General features: G+C 38.0%; 1 protein-coding gene across 2 annotated transcripts in view; it reads left to right on the forward strand.

Annotated features, from left to right (window-relative positions):
* Nucleotides 1-592: 592 nt before the first annotated feature.
* plppr1 (phospholipid phosphatase related 1) overlaps nucleotides 593-16,603 on the forward strand; it is a 66,535-nt gene continuing 50,524 nt past the window's right edge. Inside the window, exon 1 of one of the 2 annotated variants that reach the window (XM_081353506.1) lies at nucleotides 593-892. The gene's annotated coding sequence lies outside the window, so the exon portion shown is untranslated. The remainder of the gene's footprint in view (nucleotides 893-16,603) is intronic. The other variant, XM_081353505.1, reaches the window with a different exon arrangement.

Raw genomic sequence — 16,603 nt, forward strand, 5'->3', positions numbered from 1 at the left:
GATAAAGTAAGAAATTATGTTTACTTAATTATTCAGTAAAACTAAACATTATTGTGAATATTATTGTTACTTGTTCATCATTGTGTCAGTGTTTTATTCGCTGACTTTTGCTAGTTTCTTTGCACGAAGAACAACATAGTGACGAAACACGTTTGTCCATTTAGGGCTCCTGTAGAAACATGACGCCGCAAAATGGCGACTTAACATAGAGGCCCCGCTGTGTATGTAGATAGAAACTGCTCATTCTAAGGTAATAAAAACATAACAGTTCATTATGTAATGTCTTTATACACCACTGAAAACATAGTTTTGTATATAAAAGGGTATTGCAATTTCTGTCAACAGATCCTCCTAAATATTACACAGTGCACCTTTAACAGTTCTCAAAAATGACTCGGAATCGATTATTTGAGCCAGTTCACTAAAACCGTCCGAACTTACCGATTCAATTTTAAATGAATCGAATTCCCACCCAGAATTTCCCTTTTCTACAACTGCTACTGCTAGGCTTCTGAGTATTATTTACATCGATAACCCTACTGGACGAGCGTCGCGTTGCGTCATAAATATTCATGAGGCAGGACTGGCACATTCGGGCTCCCAGGCGGCCCCGCCTCCCACTATTCTCAGCGTCTCTCTCTCTCTCTCTCTCTCTGTGTGTGTGTATGTATATATGTGTGTGTGTGTGCGTTTGTGTGTGTGTGTGTGTGTGTGTGTGTGTAAACTCCTTGAGCATTCACGATCGCCTCTAATCACTGATCTCCAATCAAACACCGAAGCCAGCTTCGCAGAAACGCGGCAGAAAACACAGATAATGGAATATGCGTTTTCCGAATCTATGGCAAATGAACACTGATGGATTAATTGGGGAATAATATACACCCATCGCACGGTAAGTTGTTTGAGGAGGTCGGAGGGGTGAAATGATGAAGCATGTGGTAGTTGTTGCGACCTGCTATTGTCTCGTGCGTCCACTGATATTTTGTGTCCGTTTTACATTTGTTGGCAAGGAAACGGCGTGATTTCTTAAACCTCCTTTTATTTAGATATCCAAAATAAATGCGAATAAAAATGCGGTAATGGTGTGTAATAGTAAATCATGTAGAACTTGGGTTGTTCGGACACCTAGTGAAAGCTACATGCTGGAAACAAGTGATCTTCTCATACGTTCTTGAGCTTCATCTTCATGATGATGATTGACACTTGTCCTCATGGCATGATGCATCAGCTATGTAGAATTCGCGTTTAAAATGCACTACTATGGAAGTTTCAAAGATTTTGTGCTTTGGCAAACGAAATAAGTGATGTGAAGACTTGTATTTGATGTTTAGATGCATTTGACATGGTTTATCTGGTTTGTCATCTGGGGTGTCAGTAATGCTGGCCACAGATGGCTCCACATAAGCTCATCGGAAAATGCATTCAATCAGATACACATTTTGGACAGAACAGCATAATTTAGTGATTTGTGTATTGATTCAGGGTCTCCTGCAGAATTTTTGGGATCTTACTGCATGCAAAGAACAGAATGCAGGACTGTAGTATATTCTGAAGACATGAAGTGGTCACATGATGGGGGAACCCTCACATTAGTGGGCAACACATTGCATTGCATGTTTAAAGGATGGTCTCTGGTTGCTGTGGTTCCCCAAATTAGGGGTATGCTAACTTGAAAATGCATGAAATTAAAAGTGATTACATGTATTTTGTGTGGATTTGAGTCAGCTTTACTCTCGCTACCTAATACTGGATTAGTAAATTGATAGAAATAAGGTGTGTTTATTGTATTGGTAAAATATGGGTGTTTTTGAATTCAGTTTGGGCAAGTCTCGGTTCACTGATTTTTTTTTTTACAAAATTAATCTTGTGCATCGGTCCTACATGAATAAGTTAAACAAACATAATTTGTTAATGTAACTTCAACATCATGGAATTAAGTTATTTTAAGTGACCCAATTAAGTAGTCTCAAAGTGAAATTTATATGGCTCCCTGACATGATTCAGGATTTCAGGCATTTGATTTCATATATATTTTAGTGTCACACAACTAAATATATAAGACTGTATTAGCTAGTTAACAAACTATTAGCTAGAAATAGCACATTAGCATCTTAAATGCTAATCAATAAATGCTCCTTCAGCAAAGCAGTTAAGAAACTATAGCAGTATCAGTCCACAGCATACGCAAATGCTCTTCTCCACAATGGTAACCCAGTGTAATTTAAAAGGTTCTAATAATTCCAACATAATTGAACAATAATACAAGTCTTCCCTTTTTCTCATCTTGTTAAAAAAACACATAAAATAACACTTCATTTCAACATTTACTCTCTCTTGATTCAACCATATTCAAAGCAAGCTGGGAACTAACAAGCACCACCCAGTTTCAGTTAATGCAACAAAAATCATTCATGTAATCCCAACACAGACAGATTAAGTAAACTTAATTTTTACATATATTTAAGTGGATTGAACACAATTAAATAAAGTAAGGACAAAATTTATAGCAATTTTGTTGCTTTAGCTCATTTTAACTGAGCAATTTGAACAAGCAGCAAAAATCTTTTTTCAGTGTTGGTTATTCAACCAAATTTGTTTGACTTTTTTTGTGACATGGTAAGATTTTACTACTATTTGTTGTCAATCCGCGTTCACGACTCCGCAGTGACGCTGCTGACGTATGACGCTGCTGATGTAAGACGCTGCTGACGTGTTATCTGGTGTGCCCGAGCTTCATTTACAGTCTGAGGGAGACGCACGCTGTATTCAAGCTATTCTACATTGTTTGTATTTTGGTATTGCTATATTTTTTTATATATTTTTAATGTCAGCAGCGTCTTACGTCAGCAGCGTCATACGTCAGCAGCATCACTGTGGAGTCGTGAACGCGGATTGACAACAGACCCTGAAGAGAATACAATGCTGAATAAAGTCGTAGTTTTTGTTATTTTTGGACCAAAATGTATTTTCGATGCTTCAAAAAGTTCTAACTATCCCACTGATGTCGTCACATGGACTACTTTGAGGGACAGAAAGCTCTCGGACTAAATCTAAAATATCTTAAACTGTGTTCCGAAAATGAACGGAGGTCTTACTTGGAACGACATGAGGGTGAGTCATTAATGACATAATTTTCATTTTTGGGTGAACTAACCCTTTAAACGAGTGTTCTACTGATACGCTTGTTGCAAAGTTTTGACGAGTTTTATAGACTTGATATTGTTTCTTATTCAAAAGTGGTGAACCCTCCCCGCCCTAAAAAACCCCAGACAGCACCCCCAACCTAAAACATCTTCCTGCACCCCTGGTCTCAGTTCTCTTCCAAAGAACTCTGGTGCGGTTCGACTGAAATATGAACGTAACCTGGACATCTATCTATCTATCTATCTATCTATCTATCTATCTATCTATCTATCTATCTATATATCTATCTATATATATATATATATATATATATATATATATATATATATATATATATATATATATATATATATATATATATATATATATATATATATATATGTATATCACTCTCACCTAAAGGATTATTAGGAAGTTAGGAACACCATACTAATACTGTGTTTGACCCCCTTTCCCCTTCAGAACTGCCTTAATTCTACGTGGCATTGATTCAACAAGGTGCTGAAAGCATTCTTTAGAAATGCTGGCCCATATTGATAGGATAGCATCTTGCAGTTGATGGAGATTTGTGGGATGCACATCCAGGGCACGAAGCTCCCGTTCCACCACATCCCAAAGATGCTCTATTGGGATGAGAGATCCCAATAGAGATCTGAGATCTGGTGACTGTGGGGGCCATTTTAGTACAGTGAACTCATTGTCATGTTCAAGAAACCAATTTGAAATGATTCGAGCTTTGTGACATGGTGCATTATCCTGCTGGAAGTAGCCATCAGAGGATGGGTACATGGTGGTCATAAAGGGATGGACATGGTCAGAAACAATGCTCAGGTAGGCCGTGGTATTTAAACGATGCCCAATTGGCACTAAGGGGCTTAAAGTGTGCCAAGAAAACATCCCCCACACCATTACACCACCACCACCAGCCTGCACACTGGTAACAAGGCATGATGGATCCATGTTCTCATTCTGTCTGCCAAATTCTGACTCTACCATCTGAATGTCTCAACAGAAATCGAGACTCATCAGACCAGGCAACATTTTTCCAGTCTTCAACTGTCCAATTTTGGTGAGCTTGTGCAAATTGTAGCCTCTTTTTCCTATTTGTAGTGGAGATGAGTGGTACCCGGTGGGGTCTTCTGCTGTTGTAGCCCATCCGCCTCAAGGTTGTGCATGTTGTGGCTTCACAAATGCTTTGCTGCATACCTCGGTTGTAACGAGTGGTTATTTCAGTCAAAGTTGCTCTTCTATCAGCTTGAATCAGTCGGCCCATTCTCCTCTGACCTCTAGCATCAACAAAGCATTTTCGCCCACAGGACTGCCGCATACTGGATGTTTTTCCCTTTTCACACCATTCTTTGTAAACCCTAGAAATGGTTGTGCGTGAAAATCCCAGTAACTGAGCAGATTGTGGAATACTCAGACCGGCCCGTCTGGCACCAACAACCATGCCACGCTCAAAATTGCTTAAATCACCTTTCTTTCCAATTCTGACATTCAGTTTGGAGTTCAGGAGATTGTCTTGACCAGGACCACACCCCTAAATGCATTGAAGCAACTGCCATGTGATTGGTTGATTAGATAATTGTATTAATGAGAAATTGAACAGGTGTTCCTAATAATCCTTTAGGTGAGTGTATATATCTATATATATCTATATATTAGGGCTGTGACAATAACGTGTTAATTTCGATTAATTAATCTGAGAAAAAATAACGCGTTAAAAAAAATAATGCAGATTAATCCATTCCATATTGACCTTTGAACCTGGAGCCGTTCTAGCCACCATTCGACTGTAAAATGAAGGAGGGAGACGAGAACGCGCTGGCGCTGGCGCTGCCTGGATCATTGATTGGAACATTTACTTATAAAAAAAACAGCCGGCATTTCAACGTTGATTCACTGGTGAACGTAAGGGACCAAGGTCGAATCAATGTTGGATTATGTTTCGATTGTGCAAAACGAATCAACGTTGAAATCGTGACGTTGTTTCACCGTTGATGTCGTGACGTTGTTTCATTGTTGATTTCGTGACGTTGTTTCACCGTCTCTTCTTTCAATATGGATGAATAAAGATTGCATGTCGACGTATGAAAAAACAAAAGTCTAAAAATACTTTCTAAAACAGATGAAAAACATCTCAAACTTTATATTGCAGCATTTTCGAAAAAAATGATAAAAACCTGTAAAGCAAGTGTAAATAATGTTTATAATTTAATGTAAATATTAAATGTATAATTTAATAATGTTCAATTGTATTGTATTGACTATTTGCTAGGCACAATTATTTCAATGCTCACCCTTTGAACATTTGAACATTATTTCAATAACATGTTCAACACAATTATTTTTAATTGATTGACAGCCCTAATTTATATGCAATTAAAATGCGATTAATTTCGATTTATTAGTTACAAAGCCTCTAATTAATTAGATTATTTTTTTTAATCGAGTCCCGGCATGTCCACTGTGAGAGACATAATCTAAAAAAAAAAAAAAATCCAGAAATCACAATGTATGATTTTTTAACTATTTATTTGTATGATACAGCTGCAAATAAGTATTTGAACACCTGAGAAAATCAATGTTAATATGTGGTACAGTAGCCTTTGTTTGCAATTACAGAGGTCAAAAAGTTCTATTTTGGTCTCATCTGACCACATGACTTTCTCTCATGACTCCTCTGGATCATCCAAATGGCAAACTTAAGACGGGCCTTGACATGTGCTGGTTTAAGCAGGGGAACCTTCCGTGCCATGCATGATTTGAAACCATGACGTCTTAGTGTATTACCAACAGTAACCTTGGAAACGGTGGTCCCAGCTCTTTTCAGGTCATTGACCAGCTCCTCCCGTGTAGTTCTGGGCTGATTTCTCACCTTTCTTAGGATCATTGAGACCCCACGAGGTGAGATCTTGCATGGAGCCCCAGTCCGAGGGAGATTGACAGTCATGTTTAACTTCTTCCATTTTCTAATGATTGCTCCAACAGTGGACCTTTTTTCACCAAGCTGCTTGGCAATTTCCCCGTAGCCCTTTCCAGCCTTGTGGAGGTGTACAATTTTGGCTGCGTTCACACTGCAGGGCTTAATGCTCAATTCCGATTTTTGGAAAAAAATCGATTTTTTTGCAAGGCCGTAGTGCTGGGCGGTTTGACCAAAAATCCACATCACGGTTTTTTTCTAAATTAAACCGGTTTCACGGTAAATGACGGTGTTTTTTTTTTGTTTGTTTTTTCAAGCATGATGGGTGTTAACCACATTTTCTACTGAGTGAGAGAGGAAATACTGCAGTAGATTAACTTATAATGCCCTATTTTATTGTCATGAGTGAATGAAAAAATCCACACTAATATTAATAATACAGGTTTGCAAGGCTGTTTACAAAGAGGTGCCAGCAGGACGCGCTTTAGGAGCGGCAGAAATAATGGTTTCCCCAGCAACGCTGCTTTATCAGGAAAGATAAAGAAAGATTCAATCGTAATAACAAAGAAACTTTTCTAAAGACCGTCAGTTCACTTCAGATATGTTCATACAGTATAAAAACACGCGCGCCGCGAGAAAAAAAAAAACACTCTCACCCCCACACGGCTGCGACACGGCTACCGGAGCTGATCGCGCCCATTCTAGTCAATGCTTGTGTTTCAGATCGAAGCTTCCCAAAAGCAGCTCTCCGCGCCGCTTCGCTAAATATAGGCGCCTAGTCTATTTTGACGCACGCGTGTGGAGGACGGAATAAAACCTTGTCGCAGACGTGTGTTCTGTGTTGTAAATGAGGTGCGAGACAGTGTCGCGCAACGCCGCGTTCCAATTAAAGCGACATACACCGGTATTGCGGTTTATTAAAAATTCATATCGTAACAAAAATAAACACCGGTATTCGGTTTGAACCGGTAAACCGCCCAGCACTACAAGGCCGTTCACATTTCCAATTAAATGCGACCTCTTGTGATCTCCTGTGTGAACGTGAAATGACCCAGAAGTGACCTGCATGCGCAGAAGAGTACTCAACGGTCAACTACGTCACTTGTTGTTTGCGGAAGTAGCTAAACTTCAACTAGCTGTGATTCACTCACATACACACACACAAAACACACGAGCGTGCGCAGCGACCGTTACACAAGAGCCAGACAGCAGCCGCTGACCTATCTAATATCAGCACAAACAAGTTAACATAACGTTAGTCATTGGATATATAATGATGCTGGCCGTGGGCTTTTTTTTTTTTTTTTTTTTTAATTAACGGGCTCGTCGAGGTCGACCCGTTCGGCAGATTTACCTCAGCTCGACGAATATGCAGTCCGTTTTCAAACCGACGACTACTTCAACGCAGAATTATGACATTTGTTGCGGATCAATGACGTGCGGGTCGGATACATGCGACCTGGCCGTTCAGACTGAAGTCGCATTTCAAAAGATCGGATACGTATCGGATTTGGGACCACATACCCAAGTGGCCTGGGTCGCATTTGAAAAGATCGGATCTGTGTCGTTCAGACTGTCATGAAAAGATCAGATACAGGTCGCATAGGGGCAAAAAAATCGGAATTGGGTCGTTTCAGCCTGCAGTGTGAACGTAGCCTTTGTCTCTAGTGTCTTTGGTCAGCTCTTTGGTCTTGGCCATGTTAGTAGTTGGATTCTTACTGATTGCATGGGGTGGACAGGTGTCTTTATGCAGCTAACGACCTCAAACAGGTGCATCTAATTTAGGATAATAAATGGAGTGGAGGTGGACATTTTAAAGGCAGACTAACCGGTCTTTGAGGGTCAGAATTCTAGCTGATAGACAGGTGTTCAAATACTTATTTGCAGCTGTATCATACAAATAAATAGTTAAAAAAATCATATATTGTGATTTCTGGATTTTTTTTTTAGATTATGTCTCTCACAGTGGACATGCACCTACGATGACAATTTCAGACCCCTCCATGATTTCCAAGTGGGAGAACTTGCAAAATAGCAGGGTGTTCAAATACTTATTTTCCTCACTGTATAAGTGAGGAATATATATATATATATATAGGATATATATCCTGCTCTTGGAGCAGGAGAGCTACTCCGGCTGCTACTCGCAGTAGTGTTGCCATCTTCAGTTCAGCGACATATTTCCCGCCGCACGCTCTCTGTCCGCTAGTGCTCGTCTGTATTTGACGCAAGTGTTTGTTTGTGTCTGAGTGTGCACGCACTCATTGGGATAATTGTAAACGCGCAAACACAGACAGAAAAGACATGCCATCGTGGAAATAAGGTAAATAACATATTACTTAAGGGCTATTTAGTTTTTGTAATAAAATAAAAAAAATTAATCTGGCGCTTTAAAGAAAATCAAATCAAATTTACTTGTCCTTCAAGGGGGGCGGGGGGAGCCGTTAGGAGGGCGGGGCGCCCCCCTTATATAATGGTAGGGGAAACACTGTACTTAATATTTATTTATTTACCGCTCATATACTAAATATGTTTTTGAGCTTTTTGGAGCAAAAAGTCCACCGTTGTCTGTGATTTTTGCTAAGTAGGACATCTTCTGTCATTCCTTCAATTCTCTCAAATCACAGGGAAATGATAATGTTGTTGAAGCCACATCGCCAACCCTAACCCTAAAATCTGATTGGTTGATAGGAATTCCTGGACAAACAAGGATGTTGATGAGCATAGCCTGTCCTAGGACAAGGAAAAGCCTACAGAGGGATTCATTTAGTAACATCTGTACATGTGCGGAGAACACATGGCTGATAGACGGATTCAGACTGCCTGCGCTATCAAAGAGGAGATAGTTCCTGCTCCTGGATTATTCATGGCAGTTGTGAAGAAATGTCACAATTTTCTGTGATAAGAGAGCTTACAAATATGATTTATATTGGTATTTATCTGCATTTTTCCCCCGAGAGGCAGTTAAAGCTGCTGTGTGTGATTCCAAACATTGCTCTGTTTGTTTGATCATCCTGACATGTTCAATTTTGGCTCATCCGATGGTGGGAGTTTGAGTTGGGACAAACCGTTTGTTGAACAATAGAAGAATGTTTTCTTGTCTGATGTTTCAGAAATTTAATTTATGATGTGATTGAATGTATATAGTCACCACTTTCAAACAACTACAGAACTTACTAATATTGTCCAAGTAATTGTATCTAATTTATAAGTTCATTAGATGTAATGGTAGTGTTTTTCCATCTATCAGAAGGCTGGTGTAGGGTTTCCAGAGCCGTAGAAAAAACCTGGCAATTTAAAAATGGAAAAAGTCACAAAATTCATAAATGTAATAAATGTTTTTGAAAGAAGTATCTTCTGCTCACCAAGCCTGTAATTTATTTGATCAAAAATAGAGGAAAAATGGTAATATTGTGAAATATTACAATTTTAAATAACTTTTAATCAAAGCTGAATTTTCATCATCATTACTCCAGTCTTCAGTGTCACATGATCTTTCAGAAATCATTCTAATATGATGATTTGATGCTCGAAACATTTCTTATAATCAATAAGTTGTGCTCTTCATATTTCTGTGGACAATTTTTCCAGAATTCTTTGATGATTAGATAGTTCAAAAGAACAGCATTATTTAAAATATTAATCATACAAAATTTATTTTCTGTCACGTTTAATCAATATAATGCATCCTTGCTGAATAAAAGGACAAAAAAAAACCAAAAAAAACACTGCCCACACTTTTGACCGATATTGTGTGTATATTATCTGGACTTTATATAGACTATTGCGTGGATACTGCAAAACAGCACAAAAATGCAGCAAATATCATGTCATTTGTTCAGTCAAAAAGAAAAGAAAATATTGGGACTGCCTAAACCTCTTTCCTGAAGATCTGATGGTTCAGCAAATGTGAAGCGCCACACATGATGAATGCTAACTTCAGTGGGAACATCTGTGAGACTGAGACGCGTGCTGTGTTTGAGCACATTGTGTTTGACAAGGGCTTATTTGTAGATTTACATTTGGAAAGTGTCCTGGCAGGGTATGAGCAACATGAATATATAGACATCTACTTGATTGTTTAGTTGTAAAAGCACCGTTTAATTGAAACTGCTAAGAACTGTGCCAGGTCAGATGTCCGTCAGATGTGAAGTCGGCTGGAATGGAGAGAACAGGAAGATGAAGAATACTGAGATCCGCTGTGACCCTTTTCATTCCTCTGAAGTTTCTTTCTGAAACTCTGTCCAAGTGCTGTGGTTAATTCTCTAATCGGAAACGCCTCAGTCAAGATTTTAATTACCCAGCAGTTGAAATTTGAAGGAGAATCACGGTTTCCCCGTAGAACAACTGCGGACTTTCCTGTGTGCAAGTAATGGATTTTCTCCGTCTGTTAATTGCTGGTGGATTGGAAAAAGGATATAGCGCAGAGCTCTTGAAGTGTTTGAAGAGAGAATTATCCACGCGAGACGCTTTGGATTTATGTTTTAGTTCCAGAGAACACATTTAACTGAACTCTGCTTGACTGCGCTTCATTTGCTCATTTCTGTGCTGGCGTTTTTAAAACGGGTTAGATGAATACTTAACCCTTCAGAGTTAAAAACATAATGTAGTGTCACAGTTAATATACAGTATGTCAGAGCGCTGCTCCATGTACATGCTAACAGTAGTTTGTAATGTTTTCTCCTGAAAATGTGAGTGGCGTTTCCCATTCAAGGCTTTCTAGGGAGTTGTGGGTGGTTATTAGGTGTTCTGTGTGGTTCATAATGGTCACTAGGGTGTTGCTTACAGCATTAGCATTATTGTTCTGCTTTCTAGGGTAGCATCTCTTGACCAAATTTCCATACCTAGTAGGGCTGCATGCCATTTAAAAAAAAAAAAAACTGACATTGCGATATTTTGTTTTTCTGTAGCTATATTTCAATATGAAAATACTGGAATTTTCACCAGATAACTTGAATAATATTTGTATAGAATTATCCACAAAATAAATTTCATTGATTTTGTTGGGAAGCTAATTTTTTTTTTTTTTATGAAAAACTTGTGTGTTCACACTTTTGGCTCATTCTTTACAAGAACCAGCTCAAACCCCTTTCAGTTACTATAAAGTGAACTGAGTCAAAGACTTTAGATATACAGATGGTGTATATCTATTTTTATTTTTTTTTTAAAGTCAGAATTTTTTTTGTCGGTTGAGTTGATTGAGTTGACCAATGAAATCGGCTGTGGGGTGGGTTTGCGTATGAACGAGAAATGTTCATTAGAATTTATTCCATTCTGAAAAATATTGATAAAATAATTCAATGATACAATTGAATAAAATTATTTGTATTCTATGTGAACATGCAACATCCAAGTGAAACGGATTATCGGAAGAGAAAAAAAGTAGGGAGGGGGGCTTTGTTGTTGATTGGTTGGATGCAGATTGCTGAATGCGCGCTTGCTGTGAGAAAGGGGCAGAGTTTTTGTGGACGAAATGATTGGAGAAGTCCAGGACAAGTCACCATAAGTCTGTCGTTTACCAGAAGTTACAGTTATGACATTTTGATTAAACATTACGGGGTCAAAAAAGTAAAAAAACAATATGACGGATGAATTGTTCACAATAAGATCATTAAGGCCACATTTACACTGTAGGTCTTGATGCCCAAATCCGTTTGTTGACTCTATTTTTATTTTATTTTTTATGACCAGCTGGCATCTTCTTCTTCTTCTTCTTTTAAAAGTGACCCATATCCAGGGCCAGATCAGAGGCCTTTGGGCTCTTAAGGGGCCCTTTATCCACAGAACTATTATCTACATTCACTCAATCCTCTTAATCACAAATTGCAAGTTATCAGCCTTTATTTTGCAGGAATAAATGCCATTAACAAAACATCCGAACCAATGAAGATTGTGTATTGTGCATCTTTTAGCAAAACTTGTCTTTCTGTATCTTAATGAATGAAGCTATGCTTCATATAGAGAGATAATAATATAGATTGTGCTTTTTCTTTCCGTTTGTTCTGTCTCAAACACAGAGCTTATCGACGCCACTTCTTGAAATGAACTTTTGCATGTTTTGTGATTAGATGTGGACTGCGGTCTTGAACTGAATGTGACGAGTCCGGTGTGCGATACCTGTGAGTTGCTAGATGGGGTGCGTCTTGACACTTCTCTGGACACATGCATTCAAAGCAAAGCGATAAAGTGCAATTTTAAAGAGACCGTCAACTCATTATAAAATGTGGTTGTAATTTTTTTCCGGCGTCACCATGCATTAATGCGGCCCTGCCCATATCTGATACATGCATGTACACAATACACTTTTCAGACTTTTACCTTCTGGAAGGCGTTACAGTCTGGTTAAAACAAGATCTATGAAATAGCTTTTTTCCAATAGCTATAAAGACTTTAAAAACTATTTAATTTTATAGGTTACCTCTGTTCTTCTCTCTTGTGTATTATTGAAACTAAGTGTAAAATTATGATTTAACAGTCTTTGTTGTTGTTTTGTAAAGCATTGTATTTGGTACCTGCAATTCTTATAACACATTGCGTATACATGTTGGACGCCTTATACCAGTAAAACAACCCAAGGTAGTCATTGTAGCCAATCAGAGACATATGTTGAGCGCGTGAAGACGATGGCCAATCAGAGACAGATGTTGAGCGCATGAAGACAATGGCCAATCAGAGACAGAGATGTTGAGCGCGTGAAGACAATGGCCAGTCAGAGACAGAGATGTTGAGCGCGTGAACACGATGGCCAATCAGAGACAGAGAGGTTGAGCGCGTGAAGACGATGGCCAATCAGAGACATATGTTGAGCGCGTGAAGACGATGGCCAATCAGAGACAGAGATGTTGAGCGCGTGAAGACGATGGCCAATCAGAGACATATGTTGAGCGCGTGAAGACGATGGCCAATCAGAGATGTTTATGAATTCGTTCAACAGCACTCAAAATGCTAGAGGGAAATCCTGGTATCGTCACATTTTTTTTTATATTTCAGTACCGACTTGTACCAAAGTAGGTACAGTACTTTTGACAACACTAAAGAGTTGACGTCATTCGCCACTATCGCTTTTTCAGTGTATTATACGACTCGCATTGACAGGGATATCTGATCTGTCTGCTTACATGGCAGACAAAAAGGCACATTTTTATCGTATCTGATTCATATTATATTTGTTTCTTCATATGAATGAGGCCTGAAACCATTCTGAAAATATCGGAATCCATGTGCTTTTTTTCCTGCTCACACATTCGTGGGTCATATCCCATCTGTGCCATATGGGAGGAAAAATCAGAATTGGGTCACTTGAACCATATAATGTAAATGCGGCCTAAGATGCATTTAGAAAATGGAGGAATTTCCATTTAATGCCGACTTTAAGCTTAGAGTATCAAGCCGTTAGCTTAGCAACATGCTAACACTTGTATCTTTGTTGAAATCAATAGCATCTAACGCACATGAGGAGCACTAATTGAGTTTTTCTAAAGAGTTTGTGCCTATGAAGAGCGCTCAGTTCAGCTGTGAACAGGAGGCAGCTTTCTATGTTTTGCAGTCTGTGTCTACCAGTTGGTGCTTCATCATTTATCTGAGCTGGGCCTCATGAACCCCCAGTCCATTAGTGGCTTCTGACTGGTATCACATTACACTGATGGCAGTCAGAGAGACGTTGTGCTGGAGAAATGTCACAGTTTGTCCCTCGGGACAGTGCTTGGATCACAGGCTCAGATACAGTACACATGAGCTGGACAGATGCTGTGTTGGCTGGGATGGACACAGCCAGAGGACATTATCTGACATCAACATAGTTCTGGAGGATTTCCTACACATTCATGCAGATGTCTTGCAAACAGCTAGTTTGTCTTATATGGTATTTATGCATGCGGCATCTCATTTTGCTTTTCCTAAAGGATGAAATAAAACAAGCTAGCTATTTTTATCTCTTTTTTTGAGCACATAAGCAAAGGAGATCAAGCCTGTTTTAAGTATAAGTAGGGGTGTTTGCTAAGGCAAGCATTACTATTAATATTGTTCATATGTTCAGTTATTGCAATACAGGGCGAGCACATTAAAATATTTTAAGGGGCATAATGAAAATGTATTAGAATACAAAAAGTACACTAGGATTTAAAATATTTACACACACACACACACACACACACACACACACACACACACACACACACACACACACACACACACACACACACACACTATCTTGCCGATACTAGTAAACTTTTTATATTGAATAATGTGTTAAATGATGTTCTTAGTCTCAGCCCAAACAGAAACTACAGTTTACTTTGAATGAAATGCCCGATATAGTTTAATAACCAGGAGAAAAAAAAATCTTTATGCATAATGCATGACTTTTAAGTATAAACAAACCTGAAATAAACTTGAAATGTCTATGCTTTACTATTGCTGGCTTCTCTTTAAAAAAAATAAATAAATAAAAATAAATGATAAAAATAATATGCAGTGCACTCTTGCAATCATCTGCTATATATTACAATACAAATGCCATAAAGTAAACATTGTTATATTACATCATCAGCATATCATACGCAATTTCTTGGCATCCTTTTAAAGTTTAATATTTTAAAGTTTCAAGTTCAATGTTTTATTGGAGAAATATTAGGCTACGTTGCATTATTGAAAGTGAAAACACTTTCAATAATGCAACGTACCTTAATATTTCTCCAATAAAACATTTTTTTTTTAATTTTTTTTTATTTGCACAAATTAAAAGAAAATACAACACCAAGGACATACTAATGCATATACAGTGCCGGAGAAGGCAAAAAGCCAGTGTGGCTTATCTAAAGCCTCCACCAAAGAAAGATAAAAAATAACCAAAGAATGCAAACACAATATAATACAACTCATACAAACATTAATAAAAAAAAAAAACCTTTATTAAAACACTTAAATTAGCTCATGTCTCAGCATATATTAAATTGTTTATTAATATTACTTAACATTACTTAAGACAATAAATTAAAGTTACAAAAATATAACATAACTGCCTTTTTCATTATACAGATATGAGTTTAGTAAACTTATAATTCTGTGAACGAAACCAATTTAGTGGCATCCCCAGTATATTTTACATTCTTTTTGTAGTTAAATTTATGAGATATAATACCGCTAAGATGACAATTGATGCACTTGATTAGGATAATATGATTATTTAACCCCCCCCCCCAAATATGAATGTAAGACTAATTTTGTGTTCGTGATTTTAACACATAATGGCATTTTTTTTAAATATATAATTTCATACACATTTTTGGAAGTCTGGTTGTTTTTTGACAACATTTAAAAATCTTGTACTAAAACTCAACTGTTTAAATGTACTTAACATGGGGTGATTTTTTTTGTGTGTGTGTGTGTGTGTGTGCGTTTGTAAAATGCTGTGTTGTTATGTTAAAAGGGGCATATAATACCCATTTTTACAAGATGTAATATAAGTCTATGTCCCCAGAATGTGTCTGTGAAGTTTCAGCTCAAAATACCCCACAGATAGTTTATTATACCCTATTGTAAATGCCCATTTTTGAGTGGAAGGAAAAATATGCTGTTGCTTGTATCTTTAAATGCAAATGAGCTGCTGCTCCCCACCCCGCTTTCCAGAAGAGGGTGGAGCCTGTGCTGTTCGGCATACTCTGCCAAAAACTAAAACATCTGTTAGGTTTTGATTACCATCTCTATCGCGGTCATGCTCACGTGATATTGCAGTTCTTCATCATCATGAAAGTTTATTATCTGCATGCGTTTTAAAGTCCGCACAGAGAGCTGGATGTCAGATGGGAATAAGTCTGACATCTTCCCTTGAGTATTAAACTAAGTTCTTTCACGTCTTATTGCGCATAAACTGTCAAATACACACAAGGATATGTCAAAAACACACAAAGTTCACATAAACACAGACATGTTTGTGAATGTAAACAGCAAGTAAAGAAATTTCATGTGTATATTAGATCTGTGTATTAAAGTGAAAGCAGCGTAATATACAGTACCTACTGCTATATATGCTGTATTTATGAATCAAACAACAAAAGAAAAACAGAAAATCACTCACTCCTCTTGATTGAATAACTTTAGTAGCTTTAAAAAGAATATATTTCTTCGGTGAAGAAGAAAAAATGCTGTTAAATGCTCTGGCAAGGAGATAAACATGGCGGACTGTGTACAACTCACTGAGGGCGGGGTCTGTGGTAATAGGGCGGAGTCTGTCAGCAGTTGTGGGCATGGCCTAAGCATGTGTGACATCACAAAAACTATAATCTGCAAATGGCTTGTTCTGAGACACTGCTTATGTTTTATGTGGATTAAAAAAAGAGGAGTGGGTGGATTTTTATCATTATAGGATGGTCATGTACACAAACTACAGACACACATTTATGTTCAAACACCATGTAAAAGGGAATTTTGCATAATGGGTCTACTTTAATGTGTTAACGTGAGTATTGAGGAACTTATAGGCACCCCCTCCAGCTTGTGATGCCATTAGCGACTGCCTAGTTTGCCTATGCCTGGAAA

This window comes from Scardinius erythrophthalmus (genome assembly GCF_964197995.2).
Source record: "Scardinius erythrophthalmus genome assembly, chromosome: 23".
In the NCBI taxonomy this organism is placed as follows: domain Eukaryota; kingdom Metazoa; phylum Chordata; class Actinopteri; order Cypriniformes; family Leuciscidae; genus Scardinius; species Scardinius erythrophthalmus.